Source organism: Pempheris klunzingeri, chromosome 12 (genome assembly GCF_042242105.1).
Source record: "Pempheris klunzingeri isolate RE-2024b chromosome 12, fPemKlu1.hap1, whole genome shotgun sequence".
Classification (NCBI taxonomy): Eukaryota; Metazoa; Chordata; class Actinopteri; order Acropomatiformes; family Pempheridae; genus Pempheris; species Pempheris klunzingeri.
In genome coordinates this window covers 6,918,488-6,937,803 of record NC_092023.1, presented here as the reverse complement: position 1 = coordinate 6,937,803, position 19,316 = coordinate 6,918,488, and positions in this window count along the sequence as shown.

The following is a 19,316-nucleotide window of genomic DNA, read 5'->3' as shown; positions in this document are numbered from 1 at the left end:
TGATGACGACCAGTACTTTAGGTTGCAGCACTGCAGTCACTGTGCCAGCTCTGATTCGTCAAGAGAGAGGCTCATACCAAACACAATTAGACATTTTTACAGTTTTTTAGTGTGGATTGAACATAAAAGAAACAAGGTGTTGATAAGTGAGCTTTACATGTGCCGGTTTGGTTTCTCACCCAGACTTGCTGAACTAGGCTAAACATGTTCAGGTTCTAGATTCGTGCTTAAAGCAGTAGTTTGATATTTTGGTTAATATACTTATCCAATTTTTTCTTCTAACTCAGGAGTAAGTGTATTTTGGGAAATACTCTTCTTTACATTTCCACTTAATCAGAGGACTGTGTGTGGGGCTTTTCATGTGACGACCACGGGGCCCAGCCTGTCTCTCAATGCTACCCGAGGAACAGAGCTAAGACACTGGGTTCAATCACCAGGGGAGGCTCACAAACGCCTGGTTTGATCCATCCTGGTGTTCCTTCCATCTGCAGCCGACACCTCCTCTGTGGTCTCAGGTCCCTCTCTGATGATGTCATACCACGTCTGAGTCTCCATTTACCACATGAAGGAAACTCCACTGCCCTGACTTCAGCTGTGAAGGCCCGTGCTTGGTAAGTGTGTTGGGCTAAAACAGAAACAAGTGGTCGTATTATGTTGCGTAAGCTGCCTGTTACAGCAACACTGTATGAAAGCTCAAGTAAAGAGATACCTGACCACAATATCCTGTGTTTTGCTATGCTCTGTTGCCCTCTGGACTCATGTTTATTTTCCCATTGCTACTGGCTTTTTCAGCAAAGCTGGTAGTGGCAGGACTGGAGGAGCATGTAGGCGCTTCAGTTCATCCTCCACCACCTGTATCCTTCAGGTGGATTTCCCTCACTCTCTCCAGTTTCTTCATGTGCAACATATCCAAATGCTTACACAGCTGTGACCAATTTAGTGCAAACAAACAATCTGCCCATTGTTTATACAAATAATATACCAATATGCCATGTCTGCCCGCTCTGCCAGACAAGCAGGGAGTGAACAGATGCACCAAGAGTAGGGGCACAGTTACAGCTGGGAATAAAAATGCCTACTCTTCATTATGGTTGGTCCTGAAGCTTGCTGCTGGCGGCCTGGGGCTGGGGCTAGGACAAGGGCCAGCGCCAGAGCTGGCTCAGCTCCTGGCTGCTATGTTAAGTCTGCCTCCGCCACAACCACATTGCGCAAAGCTGCTTCACACATATAATTTACTCATTATTCACAAAGTTTTCGAAGAAGTCAAAAAAAAAATATTGCAGAGTGAGAGAGTTGGTGGAAAACTAACATGGCCCGAGTTGCTATTCAGTAGAAAATAATGTTATATCCAGTTATATAACACTGAAAGATGGCAGGCTTATGGAGTCACAGTCAATTAGCACAGCTGATTGAATAGGGGTGACCGCAGAAACCTTATATTTTGAAAAATACCTTATAGTACTGGGGAGAGATGGTTTAGCCAATGATTGGCAAACCCCAGTATGAGGGGATGCCATCAGTAGGCATTGCTGGTTACCATGCCCAATCCAGTATGCTCAGAGCAGACAGACTGCTTTTTATGAGGGGCAGGAAATAGGTGTCTCTGAGCCCTCGGTTCATTTCATAAAGCATCCTCAACAGGAGATGAGTCTGTCTGCCTGAGACATGAACTAATATCCCTGTGCTTCAGCAGGAGCATCAAAAGCCCTGAATGTTGTGTAATGGCACACCTTTACTCAACAGGGAAGCATCCTATCAGACAATGGCACAGTAATGGCCCCAGTGGTTCAACCATTGTCCCATTAACAGTCATCAGGCCTTAATCAGGGCTTTTTTGGCACTTGCCACCTCCTTTCATGCCATCTCATCCCCCCAGTCCATCTCCTCTCCTTCATCACTCAAACTCTTTAATGTCCCTGCTTGTTTTCCATCCTTTCAAAAACAGTCCTTAACCCCACCAAAGAAAATGGCTGATGCGCAATCTCATTTGTGTTGGGACTTTGCAAAGATGGAGGTAATAGAATGAAAAGGAGGAGGCCGCAGCTTTGATCTCTCTGGGGGGCAAATGGATTGGATTGTCTTGCCCCTGCTGGTGGGGCTAAGCTGAGGACAGTGTGAGTCCCAGGGGGTCATATCAAAGGTAGTTATCTTCAGAGGATCTTCTCAGTGGCACATTAGTACGCTATCTAAATGTTGATTTGTTCACACCAACATCTAAGGAACCCTAAATGAGCAGACAAAAGGAAACACCCAGTGAATGTAAATGAGCACAACGGTCAAGTTCGCCTCTTTCTAGATGTGTGTATAGCTCGTCTCCTCCTCAGTGCCAGCGTTTACTATTAAACCTGTCCCAAATGGACAAGTTATAAAGTCTTGATGTTAATTCCAAACAGCATATTTTCCACAAATTACAGACTAAAATCTGACGACTTATGCACTGCCTGGTTCTTCCACTCAGGGGACCAAACCTTAATAGCGCAGCTTGCTCATTGTCTATGTTGTGGGTAAGGAAATGATTGGGAACACCCTATAGCCTCAGCAAACAGCCATGTTGAGGTTGCTGACTGTGTGTGTGTTCCTCCGTTGTGGGTGGGAAACATCATATTACTGTCACTCTCACAGCTGACATTTAGAGAAAGGTATAAATCACACACACACACACACACACACACACACACACACACACACACACACACACACACACACACACACACACACACACACACACACACACACACACACACACACACTCACCCCAGCACCCACTGTAAGCCACAGCCTGAGACAAAGAATTAAGTTTATCGTGCATGACATCTTTTCCCCTAATTTGATCAACTGTGGACATCGAAAGGGTCCGTTCACAAATAACCCTGCTGGTACAAACCACAAACTACATATGCATCTGCTGGAGAGAGCCAGTGTTGTATTTAACAACAACCATGAAACCGACAGAAACAGAGAAAAGAATAGGTGAGCATTTTTGAATGAAAGGATATGTAAAAGGGGAAAAAATAACGTTTGTTTTGTTTTTTTGTTTTACAGTTGATGGACTCAAATCACTCAATAATATTTAAATCAGTCAATCATTAATTAATTATAATATGACTGCCAAGAGCTCTCAACCTGCAGCGTTCTTCACCAGTAATACAGAAGTCAAAGGATACATTTCCATATGCATTATTCCGCAGGCTGCCAGGCTTTTTTGAGTGAATTCTCAGCAATAACCATAAAAGAAGGAAAATTAGACTCCGTGCCTGGTGTCACTGTTTGCCATTCTCCGAGTGCATGGCCCAAATGTGGGATTGCAAATAAGCATCTCTATTTTAAGGGACTTTAAGACCAGTAGCACCCGTCTGGGTCAATCCATATCATTAGAAACAGCTCCAGAGATGAACAAATTCGAATATAATTCTGGTCTTTAAGCATATAGCACCATGAAATCAAAGCCAAGCCTAAAACCTCCCTCTATCCTTGGTGTTATTTTTGAATCTCTTCTGAAATTTGGGTTGACATGTTGATAGAAAATGCCCACTACTTTGGTTATCTTGCATGTCAAATGTCCAAGTCAGCACATTCCCGAGGGGTTTGAATTGCGCTCAGAAGCCTCAATCTAACCCCCCGTGACTGAAATGTACATTTGAGCCCTTATTTATGCTCAGTCATTAACCATGCTAGCTGTCTTTTAGGCTCTTTTCCCTGCTTTTGGCTGTTGGTAAATATTTGCTAGACGGAGATTGCATTCCAAATTGGTACTCCAATGTCTCCTTTGCATAATAGTTGTTGTGAAAGCATCTATTGTCTCATTTAAACTAACCACATAGTGTATTTTGGTGATGTCGGCAAGGGTTGGCTGCTCCACAACTCTAATTAGCATTCCTTCCAGATAAAACAATGATCACTTGAATACGACTGAGCTAAGCTTGCAGGAAGTGATCTAAAGAGCTGATAGGAACCCGTGATTACCAAGCAACTAACTCCAGTCCTCCATGCATAATGTTTTAATTCAACATCACCCCCCGCCACCCCATTTTGTCCCATCACTAATCTTGTCTTAAGTTATCTTCAAACTACCGCTTTTCCCTGCGGCTACAGGCCTTATCATTTATTGATTATGTCTCTTAGATTAAAGGACCTGCTTTCATTTCCACAAGAATGTGCCCCACTCTTTGTGTCCATCTGGAAACATTTGCCGGACAGATGGGTTATTTTCCCCTCTAGAAAAGGTCCCACTGGTCAGAAAGGGATTCACAGGGACTTGGTAAGTAATGGTGCTGTTGATATCCAACTGTTGCTCATTTTGAAGTCTGACTTCAAGGTGATCACTATTTGACCATTAATGGCAATGAAAAACACACAAGAAAAAAAACATGACAACATGGGAAAAAAAGTCACGACAACGACATAGTGAAGCCGAGAATCTCAACATTAATCACATGAGCCAGCTTTACAACAAGTCATCTTAAATCCTCCAGACAATTCAGGACTGTCAAATGGCTGCATAATACTACCTCAAACCCCCTCAAGCCTCCCAGACTTAATTCCATATGCTGAGAAGCCGAATTGCCTGAATGTGGGTTACACACAAATGACGGACATTTTGTCTTGGGGTAAGTACTAATATGCCACTGTTGTTGCCCAGGCTGCCTGTATCTGGGTTTTGGTTTAAATGTTGGGTTTACTCTCCCTGGGCTGTGTGGTTTGCAGCAGCTTAATCACAAAGCCACAAGCATCTCAGCCATTTTGATAGGAGCCAAACAGGGAAGGCTTCGTATGTAACACTGTTTTCGCTAGTGCTACATATAGCAGCCTTTTCTGCAGAGTCAGCGGGGCAGCTAAATTGAAATAGTTCATGTTGACAAATTGAAAATGGGCAAATAAAATGAAAATAAACTTGGGGCAGTTATGGACTGTAAAATGTTGTTGGATTGTAAATCTAATGAGCAAGAGCCTGAGAACATTTCAAAAGAGTTCAGTGATTTTTTTTTAGTCTACTTGGACTGAAAATATTAGATAGTAAAAACATTATTTTCAGAACCTCGAGATGAGTGATGCTAACACTGCACTACATATGATGTTCCTGTTTACTATGTTGATTGGGCAGTTTCTTCTTGTTTTCTTGCTTAGAGCAATGGAGTCGGTGGCAACAACTGGAGCATCTGGAGACGGTTTCCAGATCAGTTTCAGGATTGGAATAGAAGATGGGTAAGAAACCAAAGCATGGCTTCAAGATTAAAGAGAATAAAGAGATAAAAGATCTTTGATTGGACAACAAGAACCACAAGCTTCTGTGCGATAAGACAGATCACCGGCAGCATTACGCTTATCAGTCCGAGACAGCTTCTTAAGCATTCAAGCGTCTTGATGACATATAATATTTCCCAGCACACAGGTGTTTACACTCCTCTTTATACTCCTCCACCTTGTTTACAAAAACAGCAGCATTACAAAAGAATTTAAAGAAAAGTTACAGGCGAGGAGGCAATTAACGCCTGTGTACCACGTCGAGTGCCCCGGCTCACTACTAATGGTTTGGGCCGAGTTTCAAGCCTGCTTTTTATTGAGCGTTCTGCTTGTGAGACGTCCAAATGTAGCCACAAGGGAGGTTTTAGAAACATTGGAGACACAGAGGCTTTTTTGTTGTGCTGTACTTGTAATTTACAATCAAACCGATGGACTTGCTACTGTTGACTCCCACGGTGCGATCACATAAACTTAGATTTTTAACTTGGTGCACGGTGGATGTTGTGCAGGAGCTGCATTCAGCATAGTGCCAAGTTTGGCCCTCAGATATGCAGTTTTTCCACAAAGGAGAAACGCTGATTCATTAAAAAAAAAAAAAAAACTAATCAGTGGTGCATTTATGATAAAGCATCAGTAAAGTTATTTTCATTTTAGTTGAAGTCATTTTGAGGAGCTTTGAGCTTGTTTGAAAGGTGCTATGAAATACAGAATTATTACTACTGTTTTAAATCCAGTTCAAAAATGACATCTCTCATGTTTGAAATCTCTCCTCATTTCACCGCATGCATTTCTCAGCTCAGCCCCTCTTTTCTCCTAAAATGTTGTGTATCACTGATCCTCTCATCTCTGCTTCTCCTTTTCTTCCCTTAGTCCCTCTGATCTGTCACACACATTGCGAGGAAGCTAACCCCTGCTCCTCAGAGATCTGTGAGTACATCGCGAGGAATGTGTGTCCTTCCTGACATTACAACGCTCTTTATCAACTAACAAGGGGAGTGGGAGGGGAGCGGGGAGGAAGAGAGGAGGATGTTAAGATGTTTGGGCGCTGGAAAAAAAAGAGAGCTCTTTGTGGCCCCTTATCTGACAGGATATGAAGCAACTCAATGGCTTTGGCATTTGGCAAAATAGCTTCCTTCAATGGGCATTCACTACAAGAGGCATCCCCTGACATGAGGCCACATATGTCTGAGCAGCTGAGAGAGAGAGAGAGAGAGAGAGAATTTCAGGAAGAGAAAAGACAGCCGGAGGGTGTTTTAGAAGTTCCGTATTTTGTTAATTGCCCACGATAAGATGCAGCAATTTGCCGGTAGTTGTGATGATTATCAATGGCAGCAATTTAACAGATGTTGGTGCCCTGTTCGAGCTTTTAAACACATCAGTCTTTCCAGCGCTGACTAAAGGACAACTCTGACAAAATTCTGGCACAGCTCTACGAGCAGAAGAGCCAAATTTAACTCACTAAAGGGCACTTGAAGTTCTTCTTACATGCACAAAACACACTCACACACACGCACGCCACAGCTTCTGAGTATTATTTTTGTTAATAGGATCTAAGGGGACATCGTTTTCCTGATGTGGTGTAATTGAAGCTGCTGTATTAAAGGGTTGTGTTCCTCTCCTGCTGCTGAGACACAAAGTAATGCAAACGCCATCCCAGTTATTAACCCAGGAAGTCCCCACGGTGCACTGCACTCTAATGAGAGAGGCCGATACGTATTTTATTTATTTTTTTTCGGTTAGATGTTGCCCTTTCGACCCCTGTGAAGCTCATCCAGTGCTCAGTGGTCCACCTCTCTCTCTCTCTCTCTGTGACATACTTACAAGAAGAGACAGTCCAAAAGTTCCCAAACTGTCCCTTTTTCATCTATTTAAACCATTTTCTCACTGATCAAATTGATAAAAATGAGAAAAATATTGTATTTTTTCTACTTTTGGGACGGTAAATATTCGACAGCGTAAGGAAATAAAACTTAAATGCAGGTTTCAACCCCTTGAGCTACCCGTCACCTGATCGGGAGCTTTACCTTTTGAACTTCATGAGAAAGATACACAACAGATTTGCTGTCTTCGGGATTAGCCATGTCATCTCAGACAAACACGTTTATACCATCTCATTATAGGGTTAGAACACGATTTGTATTTGTATGCCCATTCAGTCATTTAGTTACACTTTAATATGAAAATGTTCACACTTTTCTCTGCCTTCCTTCTCTTTGGCCACAAAACGCACAACATTTTGATTAGTTATATTTGTGGGTTTACTCTGAGTTTTGTTTTTTTTTAATTAACTGCACACACACAAAAAATTCCATTCATTAAGAATTGACGTTTTAATTTGCCAACAATTGCAGATAAATCTAATTGGCGCTGCCCACACCCCACACTCAACACAATAGGCCTTCTTGTCACAACACAACAGCTCCTTGTCTTTAAACAAATGAACACTAATGCATCTTAATGTCGTTGAAATTACAACCCCATGTTGCCCGAGGGTAATTTCTGAAAGGGATTCTTCTTGTTTTTCTTGATCTCACAGGACATCTGGAGTTTCCCATAATGCACTATTTATTGGCCTTTTCTCCATTTTTCACCTGATTGCCTATGTTTCATACCGTGTACCTCCAGAGGAATGCCATCACTGTTGTGTATCCAAAGAAGAGATTAGCTCTACAGCACTCAAAACACTCCTGATTTTCTCACACTGGGCAAAAACCAGCCAAAGTTCTGTTGTCTCCTTTGCTTTTATGTAGGACTTTGAGCTCTGACGGACGTATAATATCATTTACAGTCAAAATCAGGGGTGGTCTTTCCCGGTGTTAACAGCTCACCCTGCTTTGTGTCCCACTGATTCCAAAAGACCGGATTTTTCTCAGGCTGTTGAACGTTCACTGAATGGTTTAATTGCAAGCAGACTCAAAGAGATGGATATTTGAATCATGCTGAGGAAAATATGCCTCCATCTGGATCTGATAAGCTCATAAATGAATGCCATCTGATGCTGATTTTACACTTTACACTTCAAACAATTACATTAATTCCAGGGCACCTACAATACTATGACTGTGGAGTAAAAAGGCACTAATCACAGGGTAGGCCGCGGTTAGAAAATATGCAGTTTCATGTTGCGAATACATTTTACTACAAAAGAATAGAAATCAAATGAATGAAATCGGGCCTCTTTATAAGTGAGAACCAATTGGCTTTATCACAGGGATGGATGGTCTTGTGCACAGAGAAAAGGGACTAATGGGGTTCCAGTTTTTAAACACCAAAACAGTTTTTAACCAGTGTTTGGAAACAACAAAAACATTTGCCAAAAGATCTGCTGCAATCCCTGACTCAGTAACATTTACGCACCAATAGCTTTTATCACAAGAGTTCACGAAATATGTGTCAAAACAGGTTGCAGAGGAAGCATGAATCTATAATTATATAGATGGTATAATTACGAATCAAGCACGTATACAATTCATGGTATAATTATGAACCTCTGCAGTTATAAGCCACTAATGGGAACTGGGAGTGAGGAGTTATTCAACACGCAGACAGCGAATTACTGTGTAGGCCTCGTTAATTGGTTATGCCCCCAGTTTACACCAAGAGCGTGATAAGTTTGGCAGATTTATGGGGCAGCAGCACACGTACACAACACCGGTGTTTTCAAGAGGCAGATTTATTTTGGTATCTTTCAACTGTGTTTACCAGAATAGGTATGACAGAAGTGTGACCGAGGTATTGACCACATAGCACAGGGAATTTGGCTCACGCTGAAGAGATGACACTGATAGCTGTGAATTTTTGCAACAAATGAGAATGATAGCATCTGCCACCGTGTGTGATACTGATACTTTCACACATGATAAGATGAAAAAAGCAGCCATGCAAAAACAGCCAAACGATTAGCTTTGTGGTAGTAGAAAAGAAAAAAAAAAAGCGTTCGGATCACCAAAGCAGCTCGGTTTTGTATGGAAACAACTGTGGCTGGATGTTTGGTTCTCATGGAAGCCACATGACAGGGAGGTCATGAGAGAGACAGCAGGCCCGGCACTGTGTGCGATCTCACCACACTCGTTCCCCACCGCACTTTTGATGTTTCCCTCCTCAGCTTTTATCATTGCTCCTCAAGAGACCCCTACTCTCACTGTCAGGAAAGCAGATGCGCGCACACACACACACTCTCTCACTCACACACTCACACACACACACACACCCTGTTCCATCTGAGAATAAGCTTGGCTGCTGCCACCCATTTCCAGCTTCACAAAACTATTTTAACAAGCAGAGAAATCATTTAGCGGACACTTTCCTGGATCATAAAATACCAAATGATGGCTTTGGGATCCTGTGCTTTTATTGATCTGCGTCCTCCGATCAAATGTATACTTCCTGGGCCAGGCCTGGTCAGCTTGGAAGAGAGGAAACGGGGTGGGGGAGGAGGGTGCGTATGGTGGGAGATCAAGTAGGGGGTGCTCATGTGAGGCTGAAATATGATCCGGAGCCTGTGTCGCATTAGCCTTAACGGCCGTGTGGCAGACGCACTGGCACCACAGAGCGGAGAAGACGGGTGGTGGTGGAGGAGGAGGAGGAGGAGGAGGAGGAGGAGGAGGAGGAGGACTAGGAGGAAGACGAGGGAGGCAAATCGCCGGACACCCCGGTGCAGGAGAAGTATGTGGAGCTAAGGCAGAAGGAAGGAATGTCATCATCCCTACTTGAAGGTTTTCTGGCACCTTCCCCAAAAAAAGAAACAACAGAGACGGAGAATAATGCTTATCCATTGATCTCAATCACCTTTGTACCCACAGCACACACATCATCACACATCCCCTGTCAGCCTGTCATCCCACAGGGTCACGGTCAAGCTGGCGCTCCCTCTCTCAGTGTGTCATGTTGTCTCTCTCCTGCTCTGTAATTTCCTTTTTTTCCCTCTCCTCTTTCCCGGAAAGAATGTGTCTCCTGTCGCTCCACCAGTGTCAGGGGTCTAAACAGGCCATTTTGCTGTCTGACTCAGTTACGGAGTCCCAGAGGTGCCTGAAGGATTCCAAGAATTCCAGCTTTTGCACCCACAACTGTGACGCCACCTGAGGGAATGCCATAGAGATCATACCAGACACATCCTGTACATACTCAGGATTCATCTTCCAGCTGCAACATGACTCCCCGTTTCATGTTGAAATTAAGATCAGGGTGAAAAACACACAAACTGCATATGAAGCATGTCTCTGAGTGGAGTGTGGTTTAAAACGCTCTCGCTGTGCACATGCATGACTGTGAATGGAAGACAGGGTGATGATGACAGAGAGGATGAAGGAGCAAGAGAGGCAGAGGGAGCAAGAGAGGAAAGGAGAGACAGAGCCAGAGTGAGAAGAGTGGAGGGGGTAATGACTAGGTCTGCTCAGGACAGAGGAGGCGACAGAGGGGGAAGCGTCTCCGATCGTCTCCTCGTGGCTCCTCTTTGGCGTCTGTGATCCTCGGACCCTTCACGCAATCTCCCTTATTACAAGGCTTCCCCTCTCCACACGGGCACCACTACAAAATGGAGCAATTACATTTAATTAGGCTGCAGAGGGTAGCTAGCCTGCCCCATCCCAAAACCTCAGAGAAGTGTAGACTTCAGGTAACACAACGGTCGGGGAGAACTTCAAAGAGATGCAAAATTACAGCACCATTAGTGGAGCCACCACAGAACTGCTGTGAAGCCAGGGAATCATTTGACCCAGAGAGGTAGATTCAAAGGAGTTAAAACTGAAAAGCAGAGCAGTGGAGACAAAAACATCTCAACAGTCAAAGATTAAGGGGCAGACTGAGCACTTCTCTAAACATTGTTTGTGTTGTACGGGAGACCTGAAAAATTAAGGAGTCTTTACAATGCCTATTAGTTATCCCAGAGCCCTCTAGCCTTTGTGGAAGGATGCTCCTTTGGGCCATGTCAAACATTTTGTGGTTTTATATAAGAAAGATATGTTTTGTTCCAAGACAAACAGACTGGGATTAAGTGTCCTAATAAGACATTCAGACTGTCCTAGAAAGATGATATGTGAGGCAATCCCACTTTATCTGCCTGCTGTTTGTAGCGCTGCATTTTGGCTCACAGAGGGCATGATGGCCCTAAAAATTTTATTGATGCTGACTCACTAGGCCTCCAACCAGAGTGGAAAATTCTGACTTAAATGCTGGTAGATTTCCCTCAGAGACAGAAGGACTCTGTTTAAATGCACAACATCCACACAGGTGAGCTAACAAACACAAATGACTCATTTTGCATTTTTCCAATTTTTCCTGTTGGTTGTAATGCAATTAAGAGGACTCGGTCAAGTGATGAGTCGGGGCTTTTTGCTAACACACAAATTAAAGGAAAAACCAGCATAAATGAGCAGAGAAACACGACACATGCAGATGCTTCTATACAGCACAAAGGGCCTCTGTATGATATTTTTTACTCTCTCATTTTGTCACTTCTTCCATTAATGTCTTAAGAGAAAACACAAGCAGCCCAAGCCTGGCAGTTACATGTCTTGCAGTGACCACATGGTATCTCTGCTGCCCTCCCAACCCAGACGTATAGTTATTTTTCTCTAGGTGCGGGTCAGCCACAGCTCATTGTGGCACAACACCTTACCAGGACACCTAACGTTGGCAATTTGTCACCCATCTGTACATTATTTCATGAGCACAAATCATAGATTTGTCTTCCCATGTTCGTGGCTGCTCGTCTGATTTTCTGCCGCTGAAGCGTTCTTTCGCACCCGTTAATGTGTCCCTTGTAGTTAACTGCGACTCTATAAAGAAAGGGCCAGGCCTTTTTTCCCCACCACAAATTAGTCTCATGCTGCGTCATGATTTACTGTCTCCGTTATAGTAATCACAACCAGATCTGCGCTCACCGTAGACTACAACCGACTGCTGGAAACTTTGACAGACAGCCAGTCGTAGCCTACTGTTGTCGCCTGTATCACCAGACCTCTGGGTATGAAAGAAATGTGAGCTATAATTCAGTGACTGCGCTGACGGTTACCACAATGTTCAAATACATTTACCCAGTGAATTTAATATCTTGTTTTCTTCATGTGGTCAACTAGAATTAGTGATTTAAGTAGCATTTCTTATAAAATACGGGACAGAAATAATCGTAAAATAAGTAAATGGATACTTCAACTGAAATAAAAAAGACTACATGGAAAATATTGGGGTATATAACAAGCAAACTGGAACATTCAAGTTAATTGGGTAGGGATACTGAAGAGAACAAAGTAGTCCCTCGTAATAACCAATAATATTCCAACTAGACCTAAAAGGAAAAATACAGTAAGGGCAGCACATTTTCAGCACATGACAGATAAAAATTTCAAAGAGCCATTTATTTTGGGTTGTGGGCTCTAACAATGCCATAATCCAACACAAAAACACATCAATTAAATGCTCCAGCAGGAACCTACATCTAAACATGAAAGTGAGATCCTCGTTCTCACAAGGGTTGCATGTGTGTAACTTCGAGCTGTTACAGTCGCAGAAGGAAATGTTGATGTAAGGCGCGGATCACAGCGTAGCGCAAACCTTTTGAGTTCAAGGTGACATCGTGTCTCGCTCGTGCGTCCCGCGCGCAGCCTGCTGTGGCTCGATCGTGACGACAACGTGATAAGACCAAAAGCATTCCGGCGTACGTCAGCCGCTATCTGAATGAGGCCTGCTTCCACTTCAGACATCACGAATCTCTCTTTAGAGAGAACTTAAATGCAGTGTCCGAGTCTGTTGATGGGTGCAGCCAGTACAGTAGATAGAGTGAGAGATATAAATCTTTGGATAAGAAAGAGACACAAATAGATGAGAAGCCAGTGAAGTGAAACAAAGATGGGAGCAGTATCTTGTCTCTGAACGGTTCATGGAACACATCATGATATGAGGCATGTGGTGCCCAGCTGCGTTTAGCCCGAAGCAAGTCGAGTTCTTCCTGGTAAAATATATTGCTGCAATAAAGGTGTTCCAGGATTGCTTCTATGAGGATAAACACATATATTCTGCTGTATGAAACGACAGGGCAAAATCTATAAAACAGATCACCCAGACCAATGCAGAGAGCCAATATATAGAGAAAAATAAAGTGGGCAATGTCAGGTGATCAAAGCTAAGTTGAAGGTAAAATTTTAAAATTTAAAGATATGAATTTCTCCGGGGGTTAGCTCCCAGAGCCAAACATCCAAACAACGTCTGGCATGTTCCCCCCACAATACATTCCTGAATGCAAGCAGACATCTAACCGCTTCTACAGCTGAGAGAGCGTGCTGGCGCTCACTCATCTATGCAGGCATGTCATTGGTCACATGTGCATGGCATTAACAAAGACACAAACAAGGCAGGGGTGTACCACAACCCTATGATTAGGCTGATTTATGAAGATGTCAGAATGGACTCCACAAAAATATGATCCACTTTCCCTAAAAAGCTAAATGGATGAGCATTTAATCTAGCGGCCTCTCTTGGTGACATCAAATCGCTCTGAATTATGGAGGCCACTATGTTCTTTAACGCCATGGCACAGTTTGAAAGGAAGCCTAAATTTGAAAGGAACTCACATTTAAATATACATTTTACAAAATAACAAATCATTAAGGCCACAGAGGTCGTAAAAATGTAGGAATCTTCATCGCTGCTGTAGTGCCCTAACAATGACATCCCGCCTTGACAAAGAGGCCTGACTGCAGCTCTCCATCACATCACCGATCAATGAAATCTAGACAGACACAAAATACACTGCGGGCAGCATTGCCACGAGGCCCTACTGTATCATAAATCACCATTGAGACCACCATGCTCCCAAACCACACCAGGCTTAGATTTAGGCCACTCCTAATGGGAATCACTTATGCTCAAACCCCTGTAAATGATTAAGAGCTGAGGTCATGAGTGACATTTTACATGTCGACAGTCTCCTCTCTTTAAACAGTTTTCAGTTGCTAAAATTTCTGCCTCACTTTACCCCGATATTGAGGAGTTACTTTCTCCGAGAGATCCGAGAACTTGCCTCTTATAGCTGTCCAACACTCTGAAGCCTGACTTTCATTCCCGGAAAAACTGTCATTCCTTTTGCCACATTTTAGCCACATTCAGAGATGTGCAATTTGGTTTTGTGTCAATATACATCACTGCAGGATCATATCCAGTCCTACCTCTCAACACCTCTGCTCTTTCTACCCACAAACTGTGAGAGGTACCAACACTAGCTGTGATTGGCCAAATTTAGACGCACTGCTCCCTGGGAACCGGGGACCATACAGATTGCATAACTCTCCCTCTCAAGAGGTCTCTCTTTATTTCTTTTTCTCCCTTGTCCTCCTTTCAGTAAACACCTCTACTTTGACAGGAGTGGCAATTTTCATCTCACTGATTGAAGAGTAAAGCTGCTGCTGGTCCGCCACACAGACTCCTGCCCTGCCCTGCCTTGCTCCCTCTCTCACTTTGTGCTATCAGTCATTTAAAAGAACCTCCCCCATAATCTTAATCCTTCAAGTCTCAAGGCCCCTTAAGAACTGAGTCTGAGCCTTCAGTGGCTCCTCTAGCCTGTTTTCATTTGCTCTTGACTTACAAAGCAGCAAAAGCAGCACAATTTTAACTTATAAAAACCTCTTCAGTCACAAAGCTATTTTTCCAGGAGCACGCACAAATCCCCACGCGCAAGCTAATAAGTATATTTAGACTCATGGACAACAAACAAAACTTTACTAACTCAACCTTTAATGGGTTGACCGCCTGCAATAACACAAAGACCCACTTCATTTCTCCTCTCTTAATCTGCCAGTAGCCTGTCCCTTTAATAGCACTGCTTAATTGTAATGACTGTGTCTGTTTGTCTTGGGATGAATGAGGCTCTTGGATAGGAGGGAGGCGGCAGGCCTAGACCACAGCAGCAAGGCTGGGCAGTGGTGACGACTAACAGCTCATCAGCATTGGAGACGGAGGGCACCTCATCAAAGACTAAATCAACGAAACTGTCCCCCCACAGATTAGAGCCACGAGTGGCCGAAGCCTTGAAGCAATGACTTTGGATAATCTTAACCTCACCAAAGCTTTAACTAATATGAAGAGAAAACACAAAACTAACCACAGATTGTGTCTAGACGGAGCCTTAATCTACTCTGATGACTTATTCTAAGAACTTGCGGATGAGGATATTGACATCACTCGTCTAGTTTAGGAAGAAGATTACACATAGAGCCACACAAGTAAAATGTAGACATAAGCTTATGTGAAAAAGCTCAAAAATGTACTTACACAGCACTTTTTAAACCATTATAGAATATACCAAGCACTAGAATAAGCAAATGTACATAACAAATGTACACCATAAAATCAAGGTTGATGGACGGTTCTATAAAAGCATCTCGGCAAAAAGTAGTTTTAAAAGGACACACAACAGCCACCTTTGAGCTTCTTCATTTCAAAGACTTGTAGCCCTGGCAGCAAAAAGAGATTGGGTCTTTGACTTGAGAGTGGCGATTAAAGACATGCTTCAGGAGCCAAATGCTCTGTGATATAGTTTAGCTTCAGAACCATTCGAGCCATGTAGGTGATTAGCAACATCTTGAAATTAACTCTAAACTGAGGTGACTCGCTATAAGAGCCAGCTGGGTTCGAATTGGAACAACGATCTACTTTGGGCTGGATCATTAATTTAATGTTATTAGTTATCTGAACGCATACGTCAGGATGAAATCTGTAAGTACTTTTCATTAATGAGGACCGATATGTTTGAGTGAATGAAAAAAAAGTACATGTAAATAAGGTTGTATTAAACTTAATGTGGCGAAAATGATAATATTAGTTCAGTATTACGATAATGCCAGATGCTTTTCAGGACAAATATTGGCCTGTGTGATTGTACAACATAAGCAGCCTTTGCCAGTGGTCGGAGGAGGCGGAATGAATATGACTTTGCTTTAAATACTATATTTGTTTAGATGGACAGGAGAGCAGCCACAAAATAATAATTAGCTCTAAGGATAACTCCAGACTGCAGCATTCATTATGGCATGTGATGATAACACTATGTGTGATGAGAGGAGAAAAACAACTTGTCTCCTTTGCATTTCCCCCGCTGCCTCAGTTGATGTTCCTGCATGATGAAAGCATCCCATAATCCCCCTGGAATGACAGTGGACAAAACATGGATAAGAGCGGGGAGGAAATTGCAGTACAAACAGCCTGATGAGTGCCAGAGACACGGCCCAATGAGTATGGTCTGATCTGTGTTTGCACAGGACCGAAGCATGCAGATTGAAGCTCAAAGCCCGTGTGTGTGTGTGTGTGTGTGTGTGTGTGTTGTATTGAGCAACAAGTTGAGGTTGGGGTAGCAACAGAGAGCGAGGCCAACAGGTGATTCAGGAGAAGATTCCTCTGCAGAGTTGGATTCCCATGGGATTTGTGGCCAACTTTGCCTGTTTCCTCTCATAGATCCCAGAGGTGCGATCAGAATGACTTTAACTAAGATCTGTTGTGGATTATTGACAGGTAGAATCTGACTCACAATAAACATCTCTTTTTTTCACATGAATTGAGCAAGGCACAAGGTTTTGGATGATAATCTTTTCTTCCTCCCAGAAAGCGTCTAATTGCATTGGCTGGCAAGCCCACACAGAATGGTATGCAGTTATGAATGGTGTGTTTACGCAGGTCGTTTTTATGTGAAGTGTATGTTTGCTCTCATATTGCATATAATTTGCCCAATAACACTCACATCTGCTATTAACTTACCACAAAGTTACTTCAGGCAAAAACACAAGCGATTAACTCTTTGTTTTCTAGTCTGGGCGGCAATGAAATATTAAAAACAACAACAACAACAACATCAAAAAGACACTGCATTGCTTTTTTTTTCTGCTCTAGAAATGAAATTGTAGGGTTAGAATTAAAAATTCAGATTTCGTGGTGCGCAGACATCATGCTAAACTGCTGTTTTTGGAGCTTTAAATGTAACCAGCCATCTAGTGGCTATTCAGACTATTCCAGACACCACAGACACAGATATTAAAAAGACATTCACATCCAAAATCATTGTCAGAGCAGCTTTAATAGGTGGAAGTGTCTATTCCCATGCTCGCATTGTCCCTCCACACACAGCCATGGCTAAATCAGTGGCGCCACAGCCACAGAAGCAGGTAGTAATAAGGCCCTGGATGGTGGCCCATAGATGTGTTAGCTGATGTGTTACTCAGAGGGCCCCTATGAAAAGACCCCAGGCGCCTATCCCAATGCCTGTCTCCACAGCACTAAGCGACCATTAGGCTGGATTTAAAGGGCAAGACATTTAGGCTGCTGTCATCTTGTGTCAGTCCACCACAGGGACTGCGCCGTGGTTAAACAGGCTCGTAAATAAACACCACACGCATACAGGCAGGGAGCTGGGCTGTGGTGCTGCTGCTGCTGGTGGTGGGGGAGCCGACCGCAGGCTTGGACCAAGGCTCCTCTCAACGCCCCTCTCCCCACCCCTGCCAGCAGCTCCATGAATTGCCAGCGCCAACCTTCAACTTCATCAGTCATCGACCAGACTGACGGCTCCCTACACAGTCGCTTTGTCCCCGTCCTGCCTTCTCTCCTCCATCTTTCTTTCTCTTCCTCTCCCACACACACACACACACACACACACACACACACACTCACTCCTTGCATCTTTCTCACACTGTCCCCTGGCTCTGCTCAGAGGCAACACTACCACCACGGTGGTGGCGACAGCAGTGATGGAAAATCTGAGGGCTTCTTTCTGAGCAGCCCTGGGGTCCCACCACCCCTCCCCTCTCTGCTCCTCACCCTCTGTCTCTCCCCTGTCTGTCTTCTTCTGGAGTGAGGACCACACAGATGTTCCAAACCACATCCAAGCAGTCTGGCTGTGATGAGCACATTTGCACACAGAGTGTAAGCTAACAATCTGCCAACAGCCAAAATGTGTCTGACTATGGCCTAGCACTAATCTTTGTCTAAGACAACGGCCACTGGAACTAAAATTGAAGCTGCTTACGTAACTCTGGTAGACTTACTGGGAGACACACACATAATGGCAAATTATCACATGGAATAGGCGATGAGCTGTTGCTCTGGAAACACGGTGAGCAACTTAATAGCTCTGGGTTGCATGTTGAAGGCTCTCAACTGTCAGCACTAATGTTTTGATCATCAAAAATAACACCAAGTATAACTCTGTTTGCAGAAAGGCTTGCACCTGAAATCACTCAAGAAATTAATATACCGAGCGAGAAAGCCATGGATTAAGAATGTATTACAGTCAGGAACAGCTTAGATGGTGTGATTTAGTCAAACTCCAGCAAATAAAGAGGAATATAATAAGAGTTACTGAATGCCACGTCCTCTTTGAGTAATCAGCCATCTTTACCAGCCTCACAGACATCAATGCAAGTATGTCTCAGCCCCTGTCATTTAAAACAGCTACTGTTTTAATGCACCAAAAACTAGTCAAACCCCTCAATTACTCTTCATGTGAATACTGTGTGTGTGTGTGTGTCTCTGTGTGAGTGTGAGTGTGAGTGAGTGTGTGTGTGTGTGGTGCGCATACTCATCTGAAGTCTGTGGTTTGGTATGGTTTGGCGGGTGTGGGAAAGTGTGGTTAGAGCTACACTCACACAAATAGCGGTTTTCAGTGTGAGCAGACAGTGAAATTCTCATTTTAAGACAACAACACAGTGTGTACCTCCAGGCTCGCCAATGGCCAAACCGCACAATGTTTAAATCATTTTGGCTTAATTGCTTTTTAACAAGGCTCCCTACTGCGTTGACATTATACATTAACACTGTGGGTGCTGAAAGCTTGCAGTCTGACAAGTCTGGCCACGTACAGCTGCGTCTGACTAAGAATAACACAAGACAGAGCTTTTTGTGAAAAACTCCACTATGTGCTGTTTGTAAAATCAAGAACAATGAGAGCAGAAAAAAAAAAACTCCAAAAAGCATTAAATTATATTTTTATGCTTCAAAAGCTATCAAAATCTTTTTTTTTCTTTACATAGTGGCTTCACGTCTGGGAATAATGTCTCCACTGTGTCTAATAGACAGAGCTCTCATTTCAGACTTGCACT